Source organism: Lissotriton vulgaris, chromosome 10, assembly GCF_964263255.1.
Source record: "Lissotriton vulgaris chromosome 10, aLisVul1.2, whole genome shotgun sequence".
Classification (NCBI taxonomy): domain Eukaryota; kingdom Metazoa; phylum Chordata; class Amphibia; order Caudata; family Salamandridae; genus Lissotriton; species Lissotriton vulgaris.
In genome coordinates, this window is record NC_141698.1 from 51272490 (window position 1) to 51292113 (window position 19624).

The 19624-nt window shown below is 57.5% G+C and overlaps 1 protein-coding gene across 1 annotated transcript in view; it reads right to left on the minus strand.

Annotated features, from left to right (window-relative positions):
• CDK16 (cyclin dependent kinase 16) overlaps nt 1-18853 on the minus strand; it is a 186736-nt gene extending 167883 nt beyond the window's left edge. Inside the window, exon 1 of the mRNA XM_086940435.1 lies at nt 18589-18853. The gene's annotated coding sequence lies outside the window, so the exon portion shown is untranslated. The remainder of the gene's footprint in view (nt 1-18588) is intronic.
• Between the last annotated feature and the right edge of the window lie 771 nt (nt 18854-19624).

Genomic DNA, 19624 nt, shown 5'->3' on the forward strand with positions numbered 1-19624 from the left:
CCCAGGCCAGAGGCCCGCTTCCTGCTATTCTAGTAGGGCGCCCCACATGCCCCATGCACAGCTCTGCCGGTGCACCTCAACCCCTGGCCATGGGCCCGCTTCCTGCTATTCTATTAGGGCGCCCCACATGCCCCATGCACAGCTCTGCCGGTGCAACTCAACCCCTGGCCATGGGCCCGCTTCCTGCTATTCTAGTAGGGCGCCCCACATGCCCCATGCACAGCTCTGCCGGTGCACCTCAACCCCTGGCCATGGGCCCGCTTCCTGCTATTCTAGTAGGGCGCCCCACATGCCCCTCGCATAGCTCTGCCGGTGCACCTCAACCCTGATTTAGCACAGCCTCCTAGGTGGGGATCGAGGCCAGCCCTCACTGGTGCATCACACCCCTGTCACTTCTAGGCCTCTCAGCTCCGTCCACGTGCCTCTGCATTCAGCATATCAACAGCAGCCCGGTTTGTTGTTCTAGTACCAAGGCCCATCCCCCCTGCCAATGTACCTCAATCTTGGCGCAGAGGAACCCTACAAATTCCAATCTCAGGACTGTTTTCCCGACACTCGGGTTTTCGTGCACTGCACCTGGATCTGGACGAGGCCAGCAGCAAAGCCGCAGTGCTGGGCCCAACACACGGCTCTCTCAGTGCACCTCAGCGCGGGGCTCCTGCGCGCTCTCTCCTTCCAGTGCCCGGGGGGGGGGGGTCAAACATGTCAGCCTGCGTCCAGGGGAACAAGTGCCAGCCTACTCACTCCCGCGTGCAAGGAATGAAGTGCCACGATGGTGAATCCCACCCAGGGCAATAACCGGGGCCCGCCTGGCATGGAGAGGCGGGCCACCCCCTGACCCATCGAAGGCCACAAGCTGACTCAAGGAAACCGGAATTATGGGAATCTGCGAGCGTTTTTTCCGCATAATTCTGTAGATATCATACAAATCGGAAACTGCTAAATAAAATGTAGCGTTCAGCAAAAATGTATGTTTTTAGTTCAAACGTTACTTTAAAACACGTTCTACAGATGTTGACTAGCAGGCCCTTTGCAAAGGCCGACTGGACACCTTTCAGTTGCTAATTTGCGTTTCCATCTATAAAACTGGTACTAATACGTGAACCGTACCGTATTAATGATTCACAAAGCCAAACCAGCCACCACATACTGCCACAGAACGAGCCAATTACGGTGCAAAATGCGACTTCACTGGTCACATAATTTGGTCCTCGGTGACGCATACTTGCAACAGCCCCGAGTATAACCCGTGCCCGTAGGTGTTATGGGTATTTGTGTAGCGCATTACTTGGTAAATTATTGGCACCTCGGTCTTGGCGCTTTATACAGATATTCGGCGGTGGCCCAGTGAGCACAGATTCTGCACTCAGGGATTTCGCTCCATTAAAGACAGAGGCGACTTTTCCCAACATATTTCACAATATTTACCTGGCAGGTAGCGGAGGAAATTAACGTTCCGGTAAACACAGAACCCCAGAGGAGCGCTGCAGGCCGGGTGCACACCAGTGACCGCATATCTTATTAAGAAGGATGTGTAAAAAATATACTAAAATATGAACTTTGACACATGGTCTCAATGCACGTCAGTTTAAGTAAATTCACGCCACTCCTCAACATATGTAGGGTCGGTTTACTAGACCTAAAAAAAGACTAGCAACATCTCCTGAGTTTACAGACACCCACACACAGCTCGCTCAATGCACCTCACTCCTGGCAGACAGCGCCTTCCATAGTCACAGCTCTAATCCTGCACCTCGACACTGCAAGGGAGCTCAGTCCTGGCATACAGTGCCTTCCATAGTCACAGACAGCTTTAATCCTGCACCTCGGCACTGCAAGGGAGCTCAGTCCTGGCATACAGCGCCTTCCATAGTCACAGACAGTTCTAATCCTGCACCTCGGCGCTGCAAGGGAGCTCAGTCCTGGCATACAGCGCCTTCCATTGTCACAGACTGCTCTAATCCTGCAACTCGGCACTGCAAGGGAGCTCAGTCCTGGCATACAGTGCCTTCCATAGTCACAGACAGCTTTAATCCTGCACCTCGGCACTGCAAGGGAGCTCAGTCCTGGCATACAGTGCCTTCCATTGTCACATACAGCTCTAATCCTGCACCTCGGGACTGCAAGGCACCTCAGCCCTGGCATACAGCGCCTTCCATAGTCACAGACAGCTTTAATCCTGCACCTCGGCACTGCAAGGGAGCTCAGTCCTGGCATACAGCGCCTTCCATAGTCACAGACAGCTTTAATCCTGCACCTCGGCACTGCAAGGGAGCTCAGTCCTGGCATACAGTGCCTTCCATAGTCACAGACAGCTTTAATCCTGCACCTCGGCACTGCAAGGGAGCTCAGTCCTGGCATACAGTGCCTTCCATAGTCACAGACAGCTCTAATCCTGCACCTCAGCGCTACAATGCACCTCAGTCCTGGCATACAGCGCCTACCATAGTCACAGCTCTAATCCTGCACCTCGGCACTGCAAGACACCTCAGTCCTGGCATACAGCGCCTTCCATAGTCACAGACAGCTTTAATCCTGCACCTCGGCACTGCAAGGGAGCTCAGTCCTGGCATACAGTGCCTTCCATAGTCACAGACAGCTCTAATCCTGCACCTCGGCACTGCAAGGCACCTCAGTCCTGGCATACAGCGCCTTCCATAGTCACAGACAGCTTTAATCCTGCACCTCGGCACTGCAAGGGAGCTCAGTCCTGGCATACAGTGCCTTCCATAGTCACAGACAGCTCTAATCCTGCACCTCGGCACTGCAAGGGAGCTCAGTCCTGGCATACAGCGCCTTCCATAGTCACAGACAGCTTTAATCCTGCACCTCGGCACTGCAAGGGAGCTCAGTCCTGGCATACAGTGCCTTCCATAGTCACAGACAGCTCTAATCCTGCACCTCGGCACTGCAAGGGAGCTCAGTCCTGGCATACAGTGCCTTCCATAGTCACAGACAGCTCTAATCCTGCACCTCGGCACTGCAAGGGAGCTCAGCCCTGGCATACAGCGCCTTCCATTGTCACAGACAGCTCTAATCTTGACCCTTGGTGCTGCAAGGCACCTCAGGCCTGGAACACAGCGCCTTCCATAGTCACAGACAGCTTTAATCCTGCACCTCGGCACTGCAAGGGAGCTCAGTCCTGGCATACAGCGCCTTCCATCGTCACAGACAGCTCTAATCCTGCACCTCAGCGCTACAATGCACCTCAGTCCTGGCATACAGCGCCTACCATAGTCACAGCTCTAATCCTGCACCTCGGCACTGCAAGACACCTCAGTCCTGGCATACAGCGCCTTCCATAGTCACAGACAGCTTTAATCCTGCACCTCGGCACTGCAAGGGAGCTCAGTCCTGGCATACAGTGCCTTCCATAGTCACAGACAGCTCTAATCCTGCACCTCGGCACTGCAAGGGAGCTCAGTCCTGGCATACAGCGCCTTCCATTGTCACAGACAGCTCTAATCTTGACCCTTGGTGCTGCAAGGCACCTCAGTCCTGGAACACAGCGCCTTCCATAGTCACAGACAGCTTTAATCCTGCACCTCGGCACTGCAAGGGAGCTCAGTCCTGGCATACAGCGCCTTCCATCGTCACAGACAGCTCTAATCCTGCACCTCAGCGCTACAATGCACCTCAGTCCTGGCATACAGCACCTACCATAGTCACAGCTCTAATCCTGCACCTCGGCACTGCAAGACACCTCAGTCCTGGCATACAGCGCCTTCCATAGTCACAGACAGCTTTAATCCTGCACCTCGGCACTGCAAGGGAGCTCAGTCCTGGCATACAGTGCCTTCCATAGTCACAGACAGCTCTAATCCTGCACCTCGGCACTGCAAGGGAGCTCAGTCCTGGCATACAGCGCCTTCCATTGTCACAGACAGCTCTAATCCTGCACCTTGGCGCTGCAAGGCACCTCAGTCCTGGAACACAGCGCCTTCCATAGTCACAACTCTAATCCTGCACCTCGGCGCTGCAAGGGAGCTCAGTCCTGGCATACAGCGCCTTCCTTTGTCACAGACAGCTCTAACCTTGACCCTTGGTGCTGCAAGGCACCTCAGTCCTGGAACACAGCGCCTTCCATACATACAGCTCTAATCCTGCACCTCGGCGCTTCAAGGCATCTCAGTCCTGGCATACAGCGCCTTCCATAGTCACAGCTCTAATCCTGCACCTCGGCGCTTCAAGGCACCTCAGTCCTGGAACACAGCGCCTTCCATACATACAGCTCTAATCCTGCACCTCGACGCTTAAAGGCATCTCAGTCCTGGCATACAGCGCCTACCATAGTCACAGCTCTAATCCTACACCTCGGCGCTGCAAGGCATCTCAGTACTGGCATACAACGCGTTCCATAGTCACAGCTCTGATCCTGCACCTCGGCGCTGCAAGGGAGGTCAGTCCAGGCATACAGCGCCTTCCATAGTCACAGACAGCTTTAATCCTGCACCTCAGCGCTGCAAGGGAGCTCAGTCCTGGCATACAGCACCTTCCATAGTCACAGCTCTAATCCTGCACCTCGGCTCTGCAAGGGAGCTCAGTCCAGGAATACAGCGCCTTCCATAGTCACAGCTCTAATCCTGCACCTCTGCGCTGCAAGGGAGCTCAGTCCTGGCACACAGCGCCTTTCATAGTCACAGACAGCTCTAATCTTGACCCTTGGTGCTGCAAGGCACCTCAGTCCTGGATTACAGCGCCTTCCATAGTCAAAGAGTTCTAATCCTGCACCTCTGCGTTGCAAGAGAGCTCAGTCCTGGCATACAGCGCCTTCCATAGTCACAGACAGCGGTAATTCTGCACCTCTGCGCTGCAAGGCATCTCAGTCCTGGAATACAGCGCCTTCCACAGTCACAGCTCTAATCTTGCACCATGGCGCTGCAAGGGAGCTCAGTCCTTGCATACAGCGCCTTCCATATTCAGAGCTCTAATCCTGCACCTCGGTGCTGCAAAGCACCTCAGTCCTGGAACACAGTGCCTTCCATACATACAGCTCTAATTCTGCACTTCGGCGCTTCAAGGCATCTCAGTCCTGGCATACAGCTCCTTTCATAGTCACAGACAGCTCTAATCCTGCGCCTCTGCGCTGCAAGGCATCTCAGTCCTGGAATACAGCGCCTTCCATAGTCACAGCTCTAATCCTGCACCTCAGCGCTGCAAGGGAGCTCAGTCCTGGCAAACAGCACCTTCCATAGTCACAGACAGCTCTAATCTTGACCCTTGGTGCTGCAAGGCACCTCGGTCCTGGAAAACAGCGCCTTCCATACATACACAGTCACAGCTCTAATCCTGCACCTCGGCGCTACAATGCTCCTCAGCCCTGGCATACAGCGCCTTCCATAGTCACACACCGCTCTAATCCTGCACCTCGGCGCTGCAAGCGAGCTCAGTCCTGGCATACAGCGCCATCCAAAATCACAGACAGTTCTTATCCTGCACCTCAGCGTTGCAAGGGAGCTCTATCCTGGCATACAGCGCCTTCCATCGTCACAGACCGCTCTAATTCTGCACCTCAGTGCTACAATGCACCTCAGCTCTGGCATACAGCGCCTTCCATAGTCACATACCGCTCTAATCCTGCACCTCGGCGCTGCAAGGGAGCTCAGTCCTGGCATACAGCGCCTACCATAGTCACAGCTCTAATCCTGCACCTTGGTGCTGCAAGGGAGCTCAGTCCTGGCATACAGCGCCTTCCATAGTCACAGACAGCTCTAATCCTGCACCTCAGTGCTGTAAGGGAGCTCAATCCTGGCATACAGCGCCTTCCATCGTCACAGACAGCTCTAATTCTGCACCTCAGTGCTACAATGCACATCAGCCCTGGCATACAGCGCCTTCCATAGTCACACACCGCTCTAATCCTGCACCTCGGCGCTGCAAGGGAGCTCAGTCCTGGCATACAGCGCCTTCCAAAGTCACAGACAGTTCTTCTCCTGCACCTCAGCGTTGAAAGGGAGCTCTATCCTGGCATACAGCGCCTTTCATAGTCACAGACAGCTCTAATCCTGCACTTCAGCGCTGTAAGGGAGCTCAATCCTGGCATACAGCGCCTTCCATAGTCACAGCTCTAATCCTGCACCTCGGCGCTGCAAGGGACCTCAGCCTTGGCATACAGCGCCTTCCATAGTCACAGACAGTTCTAATCCTGCACCTCGGCGCTACAGTGCACCTCAGCCCTGGCATCCAGCGCCTTCCAGAGTTAGACAGTTCTAATCCTGCACCTCGGCGCTACAATGCACCTCAGCCCTGGCATACAGCGCCTTCCATCGTCACAGACAGCTCTAATCCTGCACCTCGGAGCTACAATGCACCTCAGTCCAGGCATGCCATTCAAACCCCAGCCAGGTCACTGCCCCCCACAGCTCAACCAATGCATGACAGTCCTGGCCTGCAGACGCCCTCTCTAGGTCCATGACGGCAGCAACCCCCATCCTGCCCTGCAGCACTCTGCCTCCGCCCTCAGTGCGCAGATGCCTCCGCACATGCCCCTCTGACCCGGCTTGCAGATCCCGGGGTTGCCCCACAATGGTATTCATGCCCACCCCCGACCCCGTGCCCGAGCCCTGCCCTTCGGCTCTCACCAGCTGAATGTGCGCCTTCCTTCAGTCCTTCCCGCGACGGGTCCGCCAACTCCGGGGCGACGCTGACCCTTTGTGTGGGAGCAGAACTACAGCTCCCAGCATGCACTCGGCGCTTCCGCGTGTCCCGCCTGCTCATTGGCGAGCACAGCTGGCAGGAGCCAGAGGGAAGGATTTGGAGAGTGGCGAAGAAACCCCACCTCCCCCCGGACGCCCCCCCGCCCCCTCATGCTCTTCCCCTCACAGGCATCCCTGCCCACCCCGGCCTGCGGACAACAAACCGGTCTCTCGGGACAACAGCACTCTGTCCTCTGTGAATGCGACCCCCGGGAGGGCTGGGGGTCCGACCGGCAGGGGGCGGGGGGAGGAGCCGGGGGTCAGAGGCAGCGGGGGCCTGAGAGAGGCCAGTGACAGCAGGGAGGACAGGGACGGCAGGCTAGACTGGAGGGCAGAGACAGGACAGGGAGGGGTGCCAGTGGCGGCCTGCAGGACAGTGGCAGTGACATCAGACAAGAGTGTAATAAAAGGCAGGACTGGGAGGGGCGCAGAGAGGACAGGACGGGAATACAGACAGACGGGAGGACGGGGGGGCAGTGACAGCGGGCATGACTGAGGGGGCAGCGACCGGGGGCCTGACTGAGGGGGCAGCGACAGGACCAGGCACAATGACAGGACTGGGGCAGTGACAAGGCGGTGGTGTAATAGGGCGGGGGGTTATGACAGCAGACAGCCAGGGTGCCCAGTGCACCGGAGGTAGCTAGGGACTGTGGAGGGCAGAGAGGAAAAGCGTGGCCTCCGGCAGGCCGCAGAAGACCAGCTTCTGATGATATTCCGCTGCGTGCCCAGCTCCCCCATCCCTCTGGTGGCTTCCTATAACATTCCGCTGCTGGCCCAGCTTCTCCCGTCCCTCTGGTCGCTTCCTATGACATTCCGCTGCAGGCCCAGCTTCTCCCGTCCCTCTGGTGGCTTCCTATGACATTCCGCTGCAGGCCCAGCTTCCCCATCCCTCTGGTGGCTACCTATGACATTCCGCTGCAGGCCCAGCTTCTCCCATCCCTCTGGTGGCTTCCTATGACATTCCGCTGCGGGCCCAGCTTCTCCCGTCCCTCTGGTGGCTTCCTATGACATTCCACTGGAGGCCCAGCTTCTCCCATCCCCTGGTGGCTTCCTATGACATTCCACTTGAGGCCCAGCTTCCCCATCCCTCTGGTGGCTACCTATGACATTCCGCTGCAGGCCCAGCTTCTCCCGTCCCTCTTGTGGCTTCCTATGACATTCCACTGCAGGCCCAGCTTCCCCATCCCCTGGTGGCTTCCTATGACATTCCGCTGCAGGCCCAGCTTCCCCATCCCTCTGGTGGCTACCTATGACATTCCGCTGCAGGCCCAGATTCTCCCATCCCTCTGGTGGCTTCCTATGACATTCCACTGCAGGCCCAGCTTCTCCCATCCCCTGGTGGCTTCCTATGACATTCCACTGGAGTCCCAGCTTCTCCCGTCCCCTGGTGGCTTCCTATGACATTCCACTGCAGGCCCAGCTTCCCCATCCCCTGGTGGCTTCCTATGACATTCCGCTGCAGGCCCAGCTTCCCCATCCCCTGGTGGCTTCCTATGACATTCCGCTGCAGGCCCAGCTTCTCCCATCTCCTGGTGGCTTCCTATGACATTCCGCTGCGGGCCCAGCTTCTCCCGTCCCTCTGGTGGCTTCCTATGACATTCCACTGGAGGCCCAGCTTCTCCCATCCCCTGGTGGCTTCCTATGACATTCCGCTGCAGGCCCAGCTTTTCTTGTCCCTCTGGTGGCTTCCTGTGACATTCCGCTGCAGGCCCAGCTTCTCTCATCCCTCTGGTCGCTTCCTATGACATTCCGCAGCAGGCCCAGCTTCCCCATCCCTCTGGTGGCTACCTATGACATTCCACTGGAGTCCCAGCTTCTCCCGTCCCTCTGGTGGCTTCCTATGACATTCCGCTGCAGGCCCAGCTTCTCCCGTCCCTCTGGTGGCTTCCTATGACATTCCACTGGAGGTTCAGCTTCTCCTGTCCCTCTGGTGGCTTCCTATGACATTCCACTGGAGTCCCAGCTTCTCCCGTCCCCTGGTGGCTTCCTATGACATTCCACTGCAGGCCCAGCTTCCCCATCCCCTGGTGGCTTCCTATGACATTCCGCTGCAGGCCCAGCTTCCCCATCCCCTGGTGGCTTCCTATGACATTCCGCTGCAGGCCCAGCTTCTCCCATCTCCTGGTGGCTTCCTATGACATTCCGCTGCGGGCCCAGCTTCTCCCGTCCCTCTGGTGGCTTCCTATGACATTCCACTGGAGGCCCAGCTTCTCCCATCCCCTGGTGGCTTCCTATGACATTCCGCTACAGGCCCAGCTTTTCTTGTCCCTCTGGTGGCTTCCTGTGACATTCCGCTGCAGGCCCAGCTTCTCTCATCCCTCTGGTCGCTTCCTATGACATTCCGCAGCAGGCCCAGCTTCCCCATCCCTCTGGTGGCTACCTATGACATTCCACTACAGGCCCAGCTTCTCCCATCCCCTGGTGGCTTCCTATGACATTCCACTGCAGGCCCAGCTTCCCCATCCCCTGGTGGCTTCCTATGACATTCCGCTGCAGGCCCAGCTTCCCCATCCCTCTGGTGGCTACCTATGACATTCCGCTGCAGGCCCAGATTCTCCCATCCCTCTGGTGGCTTCCTATGACATTCCACTGCAGGCCCAGCTTCTCCCATCCCCTGGTGGCTTCCTATGACATTCCACTGGAGTCCCAGCTTCTCCCGTCCCCTGGTGGCTTCCTATGACATTCCACTGCAGGCCCAGCTTCCCCATCCCCTGGTGGCTTCCTATGACATTCCGCTGCAGGCCCAGCTTCTCCCATCCCCTGGTGGCTTCCTATGACATTCCACTGCAGGCCCAGCTTCCCCATCCCCTGGTGGCTTCCTATGACATTCCGCTGCAGGCCCAGCTTCTCCCATCTCCTGGTGGCTTCCTATGACATTCCGCTGCGGGCCCAGCTTCTCCCGTCCCTCTGGTGGCTTCCTATGACATTCCACTGGAGGCCCAGCTTCTCCCATCCCCTGGTGGCTTCCTAAGAGATTCCGCTGCACGCCCAGCTTCTCCCATCCCCTGGTGGCTTCCTATGACATTCCTCTGCGGGCCCAGCTTCTCCCGTCCCTCTGGTGGCTTCCTATGACATTCCGCTGCGGGCCCAGCTTCTCCCGTCCCTCTGGTGGCTTCCTATGACATTCCGCTGCAGGCCCAGCTTCTCCCGTCCCTCTGGTGGCTTCCTATGACATTCTGCTGCACGCCCAGCTTCTCCCATCCCCTGGTGGCTTCCTATGACATTCCGCTGCGGGCCCAGCTTCTCCCGTCCCTCTGGTGGCTTCCTATGACATTCCACTGGAGGCTCAGCTTCCCCCGTCCCTCTGGTGGCTTCCTATGACATTCCACTGGAGGCCCAGCTTCTCCCATCCCCTGGTGGCTTCCTATGACATTCCGCTGCACGCCCAGCTTCTCCCATCCCCTGGTGGCTTCCTATGACATTCCACTGGAGGCCCAACTTCTCCCGTCCCTCTGGTGGCTTCCTATGACATTCTGCTGCAGGTCCAGCTTCTCCCGTCCCTCTGGTGGCTTCCTATGACATTCCGCTGCGGGCCCAGCTTCTCCCGTCCCTCTGGTGGCTTCCTATGACATTCCGCTGCAGGTCCAGCTTCTCCCGTCCCTCTGGTGGCTTCCTATGACATTCCGCTGCGGGCCCAGCTCCTCCCATCCCTCTGTTGGCTTCCTATGACATTCCACTGGGGGCCCAGCTTCTCCCATCCCTCTGGTGGCTTCCTATGACATTCCGCTGCAGGCCCAGCTTCTCCATCCCTCTGGTGGCTTCCTATGACATTCCGCTGCAGGCCCAGGCCTCCCATCCCTCTGGTGGCTTCCTATGACATTCCGCTGCAGGCCCAGCTTCTCCCATCCCCTGGTGGCTTCCTATGACATTCCACTGGAGGCCCAGCTTCCCCATCCCTCTGGTGGCTTCCTATGACATTCCACTACAGGCCCAGTTTCTCCCATCCCTCTGGTGGCTTCCTATGACATTCCGCTGCAGGCCCAGCTTCTCTCATCCCTCTGGTGGCTTCCTATGACATTCCGCTGCAGGCCCAGGCCTCCCATCCCTCTGGTGGCTTCCTATGACATTCCGCTGCAGGCCCAGCTTCTCTCATCCCTCTGGTCGCTTCCTATGACATTCCGCTGGAGGCCCAGCTTCTCCCATCCCTCTGGTGGCTTCCTATGACATTCCACTACAGGCCCAGCTTCTCCCATCCCTCTGGTGGCTTCCTATGACATTCCGCTGCAGGCCCAGCTTCTCTCATCCCTCTGGTGGCTTCCTATGACATTCCGCTGCAGGCCCAGGCCTCCCATCCCTCTGGTGGCTTCCTATGACATTCCACTGGAGGCCCAGCTTCTCCCATCCCTCTGGTGGCTTCCTATGACATTCCGATGCAGGCCCAGCTTCTCCCGTCCCTCTGGTGGCTTCCTATGACATTCCACTGGAGGTTCAGCTTCTCCCGTCCCTCTGGTGGCTTCCTATGACATTCCGCTGCAGGCCCAGCTTCTCCTGTCCCTCTGGTGGCTTCTTATGACATTCCACTGGAGGCCCAGCTTCTCCCATCCCTCTGGTGGCTTCCTATGACATTCCGCTGCAGGCCCAGCTTCTCCCGTCCCTCTGGTGGCTTCCTATGACATTCCACTGGAGGTTCAGCTTCTCCCGTCCCTCTGGTGGCTTCCTATGACATTCCGCTGCAGGCCCAGCTTCTCCCGTCCCTCTGGTGGCTTCTTATGACATTCCACTGGAGGCCCAGCTTCTCCCATCCCTCTGGTGGCTTCCTATGACATTCCGCTGCAGGCCCAGCTTCTCCCGTCCCTCTGGTGGCTTCCTATGACATTCCACTGGAGGTTCAGCTTCTCCGGTCCCTCTGGTGGCTTCCTATGACATTCCGCTGCAGGCCCAGGCCTCCCATCCCTCCTCTTCCGAGTCTTTGCTCATCTCACGGCACCCTTGAACTCCTCCCACTTCTCTCTAAAGGCGCCAAGTCGGCGCTTTAAAAATCCCCCAATAATTACCCACTCATTCATTTATGTCCCGAAGCCGGATGTCCGCCCCCTCAGCATTTCTTCTCCATCCGACAGGGCCATCACTCAGGCCGGGTTACAGACCCACGGGAAGCCCACTCCCCCCCTCCCCCGGTAATGGTCACACATGTTATTGCTTCCAAGAACCCCCCCCCCCCCCCCCATGTCTTCTCTTCTGCACTAAGCGCCTCGCGGGGTTGTGGGTATACCCACTTCTGCCACAGGAGCTGGCAGGGCAGTAACCACTGTCCACATACACAGAATATCACTGGCATGTCGTACATTGCCCCCCCACCCCCATATAGGCATTGTGAGACCATCCTACTAGCATATGGGGGGGGGGGGGGGGGGGGCTGGCGTGCACACAGGCATTATGGCTTGCTCGAGCATCCCCGCCCTCCTTGGCGCTGCAGGCAAGAGTGTTCTCCGCCTGTTGTGCAAACAAATGGAAATGTCCAGTATTTGTAAAGCGCGAACAATTACCCGAGTCACATGGTGCTGGGAAGACCCCCCTGCCACCGGGGATCGAACCGTGATCCCCAGCGTCAGTCGCCCAGGCCACTGCGCCACACCTCTTCCACATAAAGATGGGGTGCGGGTGGTATTGGCAACGGACCACTGACAGTATGTTTGGGGGCTCCATCCCCGTCCTCTCTCTCCTGCTTGTAGCGAGACCCTCTTCTTAAACACCTCACGCACAACCGCGGAGCTGAACGCCCGCCATTGCTAAAATACTTTTTGCGGGTGAGTCACGACTTCCGCACGCCCACCACCAAACACGCACGGAGCCAGCTTGATGGGGGGTCTGTAGAGAGCGAGGCACGCTGCCTGCGTTCGTGCGGTCTGCCTGGGAGCAGGGGGCGCAACACTGCCTGCTTTCCCTGGGATTTGGGGGCTGTGTCACCTGGGTGGTCTGCTTCTCCTCTGGACTGGGCAGCTGGCAGGGGGGCACCCCTCCCCTGGGCATGCTGCCTCTCGGGGGGCAAGGGGGTAGGAAGAGGGGTCCTGATAGTTGGCGCCGGCCCTGCCTCTCTGGGTGCCTGGCACGTGGTGGGCCCGCTGCCTGCCTCTCTGGTGCCAGGCACGGGGTGGGGGGGCGGTAGAGATGTTGGTGGTGATGCCCCACCCCCGAGGTCTGGCACGTGGTGGACAGTGAAGTGGATGTTGAGGATACCCCCTCTGACTGTGTCTATTGTCTCTCTTGGGTCTTGCACAGGGAGGGCAGTACATGGCATGTTGGTGAGAGGCCCTCTGCCTGCCTCTCTGGTGCCTTGCACGTGGTGGGCAATAGATGGGAGGGCAGTAGATGAGATGTTGCAATATGCCCTCTCCATGCCTCTGTCAGGTCTGGCGCAGAGTGGGCAGGAGATGGCATGTTGGTACTCACTTGTGATCTGGGCAGTGTATGTGGGGGGGGGGGGTGTTGGTAGAGTGCACTCTTCCAGTCTCACTTGTGATCTGGGCAGTGGGGGTGTTGATAGAGCGCACTCTTCCAGTCTCACTTGTGATCTGGGCAGTGGGGGTGTTGATAGAGCGCACTCTTCCAGTCTCACTTGTGATCTGGGCAGTAGGGGGTGTTGGTAGAGTGCACTCTTTCCGTATCGCTTGTGATATGTGCAATGCACATGGATAGGAGTAGGCAGTGTCGGTGGTGGACACGGTCTTCCTGCCCTGCACATGGAGGGTGTGTAGGGTAATAGTAGAGTGCACTCTTCCTGTCCCACTTGTGATTTGGTGAGGTTGGTCGAGTGCACTATTCCCTCTCACTTGTGATCTGGGCAGTAGGGGTGTTTGTAGAGTGCACTCTTCTTGTATCACTAGTGATCTGGGCAGTGTGGGGGTGTTGATAGAGTGCACTCTTCCAGTCTCACTTGTGATCTGGGCAGTGGGGGTGTTGGTAGAGTGGACTCTTCCGATCACTTGTGACCTGGGCAGTGGGGGGGGGGGGGTGTTGGTAGAGGGGACTCTTCCAGTCTAACTTGTGATCTGGGCAGTGGGGTGGGGGGGGGGGGGGGGGGTGTTGATAGAGCGCACTCTTCCAGTCTCACTTGTGATCTGGGCAGTGGGGGTGTTGATCGAGCGCACTCTTCCAGTCTCACTTGTGATCTGGGCAGTGGGGGTGGTGGTAGAGTGCACTCTTCCAGTCTCACTTGTGATCTGGGCAGTGTGGGGGGTGTTGGTAGGGTGCACTCTTCCAATCTCACTTGTGATCTGGGCAGTGGGGGTGTTGGTAGAGTGGACTCTTCCTATCACTTGTGATCTGGGCAGTGGGGGTGTTGATCGAGCGCACTCTTCCAGTCTCACTTGTGATCTGGGCAGTGGGGGTGGTGGTAGAGTGCACTCTTCCAGTCTCACTTGTGATCTGGGCAGTGTGGGGGGTGTTGGTAGGGTGCACTCTTCCAATCTCACTTGTGATCTGGGCAGTGGGGGTGTTGGTAGAGTGCACTCTCCCAGTCTCACTTGTGATCTGGGCAGTGTTGGTAGAGTGCACTCTTCCAGTCTCACTTGTGATCTGGGCAGTGTGGGGGGTGTTGGTAGGGTGCACTCTTCCAATCTCACTTGTGATCTGGGCAGTGGGGGTGTTGGTAGAGTGCACTCTCCCAGTCTCACTTGTGATCTGGGCAGTGTTGGTAGAGTGCACTCTTCCAGTCTCACTTGTGATCTGGGCAGTAGGGGGTGTTGGTAGAGTGCACTCTTCCTGTTCACTTGTGACCTGGGCAGTGGGTGTGTTGGTAGAGTGGACTCTTCCTGTCTCACTTGTGATCTGGGCAGTGGGGGTGTTGGTAGAGTGGACTATTCCTATCACTTGTGACCTGGGCAGTGTGTGTGTGAGGGGGGGGGGGGGGGTGTTGGTAGAGGGGACTCTTCCAGTCTAACTTGTGATCTGGGCAGTGAGGGGGGGGGGTGTTTGTAGAGTCCACTCTTCCAGTATCACTTGTGATCTGGGCAGTGGGGGTGTTGGTAGAGTGGACTCTTCCTATCACTTGTGATCTGGGCAGTGGGGGTGTTGGTAGAGTGGACTCTTCCTATCACTTGTGACCTGGGCAGTGGGGGGGGGGATGTTGGTAGAGGGGACTCTTCCAGTCTCACTTGTGATCTGGGCAGTGGGGGTGTTGGTAGAGTGCACTCTTCTTGTCTCACTTGTGACCTGAGCAGTGGGGGGGGGGGGGTGTTGGTAGAGTGCACTCTTCTTGTCTCACTTGTGACCTGAGCAGTGGGGGGGGTGTTGGTAGAGTGCACTCTTCCTGTCTCACCTGTGATCTGGGCAGTGGGGGGGGTGTTGGTAGAGTGCACTCTTCTAGTCTCACTTGTGATCTGGGCAGTGGGGGTGTTGGTAGAGTGCACTCTTCTTGTCTCACTTGTGACCTGAGCAGTGGGGGGGGGGGTGTTGGTAGAGTGCACTCTTCTTGTCTCACTTGTGACCTGAGCAGTGGGGGGGGGGGGGGGGTGTTGGTAGAGTGCACTCTTCCTGTCTCACCTGTGATCTGAGCAGTGGGGGGGTGTTGGTAGAGGGGACTCTTCTAGTCTCACTTGTGATCTGGGCAGTGTGGGGGGTGTTGGTAGGGTGCACTCTTCCAATCTCACTTGTGATCTGGGCAGTGGGGGTGTTGGTAGAGTGCACTCTCCCAGTCTCACTTGTGATCTGGGCAGTGTTGGTAGAGTGCACTCTTCCAGTCTCACTTGTGATCTGGGCAGTGTGGGGGGTGTTGGTAGGGTGCACTCTTCCAATCTCACTTGTGATCTGGGCAGTGGGGGTGTTGGTAGAGTGCACTCTCCCAGTCTCACTTGTGATCTGGGCAGTGTTGGTAGAGTGCACTCTTCCAGTCTCACTTGTGATCTGGGCAGTAGGGGGTGTTGGTAGAGTGCACTCTTCCTGTTCACTTGTGACCTGGGCAGTGGGTGTGTTGGTAGAGTGGACTCTTCCTGTCTCACTTGTGATCTGGGCAGTGGGGGTGTTGGTAGAGTGGACTATTCCTATCACTTGTGACCTGGGCAGTGTGTGTGTGAGGGGGGGGGGGGGTGTTGGTAGAGGGGACTCTTCCAGTCTAACTTGTGATCTGGGCAGTGAGGGGGGGGGGGTGTTTGTAGAGTCCACTCTTCCAGTATCACTTGTGATCTGGGCAGTGGGGGTGTTGGTAGAGTGGACTCTTCCTATCACTTGTGATCTGGGCAGTGGGGGTGTTGGTAGAGTGGACTCTTCCTATCACTTGTGACCTGGGCAGTGGGGGGGGGGATGTTGGTAGAGGGGACTCTTCCAGTCTCACTTGTGATCTGGGCAGTGGGGGTGTTGGTAGAGTGCACTCTTCTTGTCTCACTTGTGACCTGAGCAGTGGGGGGGGGGTGTTGGTAGAGTGCACTCTTCTTGTCTCACTTGTGACCTGAGCAGTGGGGGGGGTGTTGGTAGAGTGCACTCTTCCTGTCTCACCTGTGATCTGGGCAGTGGGGGGGGTGTTGGTAGAGTGCACTCTTCTAGTCTCACTTGTGATCTGGGCAGTGGGGGTGTTGGTAGAGTGCACTCTTCTTGTCTCACTTGTGACCTGAGCAGTGGGGGGGGGGGTGTTGGTAGAGTGCACTCTTCTTGTCTCACTTGTGACCTGAGCAGTGGGGGGGGGGGGGGGGGTGTTGGTAGAGTGCACTCTTCCTGTCTCACCTGTGATCTGAGCAGTGGGGGGGTGTTGGTAGAGGGGACTCTTCTAGTCTCACTTGTGATCTGGGCAGTGGGGGGGTGTTGGTAGAGTGCACTCTTCTAGTCTCACTTGTGATCTGGGCAGTGGGGGTGTTGGTAGAGTGCACTCTTCTTGTCTCACTTGTGACCTGAGCAGTGGGGGGGGGGGGGGGGTGTTGGTAGAGTGCACTCTTCTTGTCTCACTTGTGACCTGAGCAGTGGGGGGGGGGGGGTGTTGGTAGAGTGCACTCTTCCAGTCTCACTTGTGATCTGAGCAGTTGGGGGGGGGGGGTGTTGGTAGCGTGCACTCTTCCTGTCTCACCTGTGATCTGAGCAGTGGGGGGGGGGTGTTGGTAGAGGGGACTCTTCTAGTCTCACTTGTGATCTGGGCAGTGGGGGGGTGTTGGTAGAGTGCACTCTTCTAGTCTCACTTGTGATCTGGGCAGTGGGGGTGTTGGTAGAGTGCACTCTTCTTGTCTCACTTGTGACCTGAGCAGTGGGGGGGGGGGGTGTTGGTATAGTGCACTCTTCTAGTCTCACTTGTGATCTGGGCAGTGTGGGGGGGGGGGTGTTGGTAGAGTGCACTCTTCCAGTCTCACTTGTGATCTGAGCAGTTGGGGGGGGGGGGGTGTTGGTAGCGTGCACTCTTCTTGTCTCACTTGTGATCTGGGCAGTGGGGTTGTTGGTAGAGTGCACTCTTCCAGTCTCACTTGTGATCTGGGCAGTAGGGGGTGTTGGTAGAGTGGACTATTCCTATCACTTGTGACCTGGGCAGTGGGGGGGGGGGTGTTGGTAGAGTGCACTCTTCCTATCACGTGTGAACTGGGCAGTGGGGATGTTGGTAGAGTGCACTCTTCCAGTCTCACGTGTGAACTGGGCAGTGGGGATGTTGGTAGAGTGCACTCTTCCTGTTCACTTGTGACCTGGGCAGTGGGGGTGTTGGTAGAGTGGACTCTTCCTGTCTCACTTGTGATCTGGGCAGTGGGGGTGTTGGTAGAGTGGACTATTCCTATCACTTGTGACCTGGGCAGTGGGGGGGGGGGGTGTTGGTAGAGGGGACTCTTCCAGTCTCACTTGTGATCTGGGCAGTGGGGGTGTTGGTAGAGTGCACTCTTCTTGTCTCACTTGTGATCTGGTCAGTGGGGGGGGGGGGAGGTGTTGGTAGCGTGCACTCTTCCTGTCTCACTTGTGATCTGGGCAGTAGGGGCAGTGGGGGTGTTGGTAGAGTGCACTCTTCCAGTCTCACTTGTGATCTGAGCAGTTGGGGGGGGGTGTTGGTAGCGTGCACTCTTCCTGTCTCACTTGTGATCTGGGCAGTAGGGGGGGGGGGGTTGTTGGTAGAGTGCACTCTTCCTATCACGTGTGATCTTGGTACTAGGGTTGTTGGTAGCGTGCACTCTTCTTGTCTCACTTGTGATCTGGTCAGTGGGGGGGGGGGTGTTGGTAGAGTGCACTCTTCCAGTCTCACTTGTGATCTGGGCAGTGTGGGGGGTGTTGGTAGAGTGCACTCTTCCAGTCTCACGTGTGAACTGGGCAGTGGGGATGTTGGTAGAGTGCACTCTTCCAGTCTCACTTGTGATCTGGGCAGTGGGGGTGTTGGTAGAGTGCACTCTTTTTGTCTCACTTGTGATCTGGGCAGTGGGGGGTGTTGGTAGAGTGCACTCTTCCAGTCTCACGTGTGAACTGGGCAGTGGGGGTGTTGGTAGAGTGCACTCTTCCAGTCTCACTTGTGATCTGGGCAGTGGGGGGTGTTGGTAGAGTGCACTCTTCCAGTCTCACTTGTGATCTGAGCAGTTGGGGGGGGTGTTGGTAGCGTGCACTCTTCTTGTCTCACTTGTGATCTGGTCAGTGGGGGGGAGGTGTTGGTAGAGTGCACTCTTCCTACCTTTCCTGAAAAAAGTCTCCCGCACAAACAGCAGCGCTTCCATTGACAATGCTTGAGCATCGCATCAGCGCATGTTTTATTTTGCATTTCTTGACTTGTAGTCCTGATTATATAGTGAGATACGGCACTACATGTCCCAAAATGCACAGCAAGCCCCTGTTCTGGCTGAGATACGCATGAACCTGTGAAACTCGAGCTCTTTAAAGGAAGGCAGTAGGGGGTGCTGGTGGCAGGGGCATTCCGCCGGCGTCCCCTCTGCATATGGAGGGCAGCAGGGCTGTTGGCAGTGGGCGCTCTGCCCGCATCGAGAGAGGGTCAGACGATCAGCTGCTCGCTTACCCTGGACGGGCGGCCTGCGGGCCCGGGGCCCCTGGTGCTGCTCAGCTTCGCTGCGGGGCGGGCGCTCCGTGCGGATCCCAGTAATCCTCAGCCATGGTGGGGCTGAAGGTGCCGGCTGGACCTCAGCCGGCCATGACACCGCGGGCTCCACCAGCGCTGCTGCTGCCCCTCCTCCGGGCCTGCGAGTCAGCGGACGCCTCTTCTTCGCCTCCTCCTCTTCCTCTGCCGCCTCCTCTCCCTCTGCAGCTCCTGCGCTGCGCTGCACATCCCTCCCCGACCCACCCCACCTCCCAGGCTGCGGCCGCTACCATCCAACCAGGAGAGCAGGGGAGACACGGGAAATCCGCGAACCGGGAGCTGTTCCCCCGTCTATGCGGCCGGCATCTCCCACCGGGAGAAGTCCTGCCCGTCCACCAGTGCACCCCCAGCGCGAATCTGTACAGGAAGGGGTCCTAAACTGGGGGAATTAAGACGACCCCCCTCTTTTAGAGCAGCAGTTGGTGCAGTCGGAGTGGGACAGCTGCCGGGGGGTCTCTGGAGGGAGGAGTGGGGTATTCAGGGAGGGGGGAAGCCTGCAAGGAGAGGACATCTCCGAGGGATTCCACCCCTGAAACTAATGTTTATTTATGTACATTCCGCGGAAGGATAAAAGCGTTCGGTGCACTGAAGCAAATAATATACACGTCACAAACATATGATATATAACATGCGCCTGCTTGCCGAGAAAAGCAAATAAAAATAAACAGTTTTTTATTACAAGATCCCAAGAAATCCGGAAAGTTCCCTGCGGTCCGTGCTGATTGAATATTTTAAAGGATGTTTAAATCTCTACATCTGGTGGCGCTATCCAAGTGTATTCATTCACTCACTCGTATTTCTCCGCACACCCTCGTCGGTCGAAGGTGGACGGCGAGGGGCAGATGCCGGATCCTGTTCACGTGCGGGGTTGGCCCAGGAGGGCGGGTGACTCATACCAGTATCAGCCGGGGCACCGGGCATCTCTCGACTGGCACGGCGGCAGGGGCGTCTCTTCCCG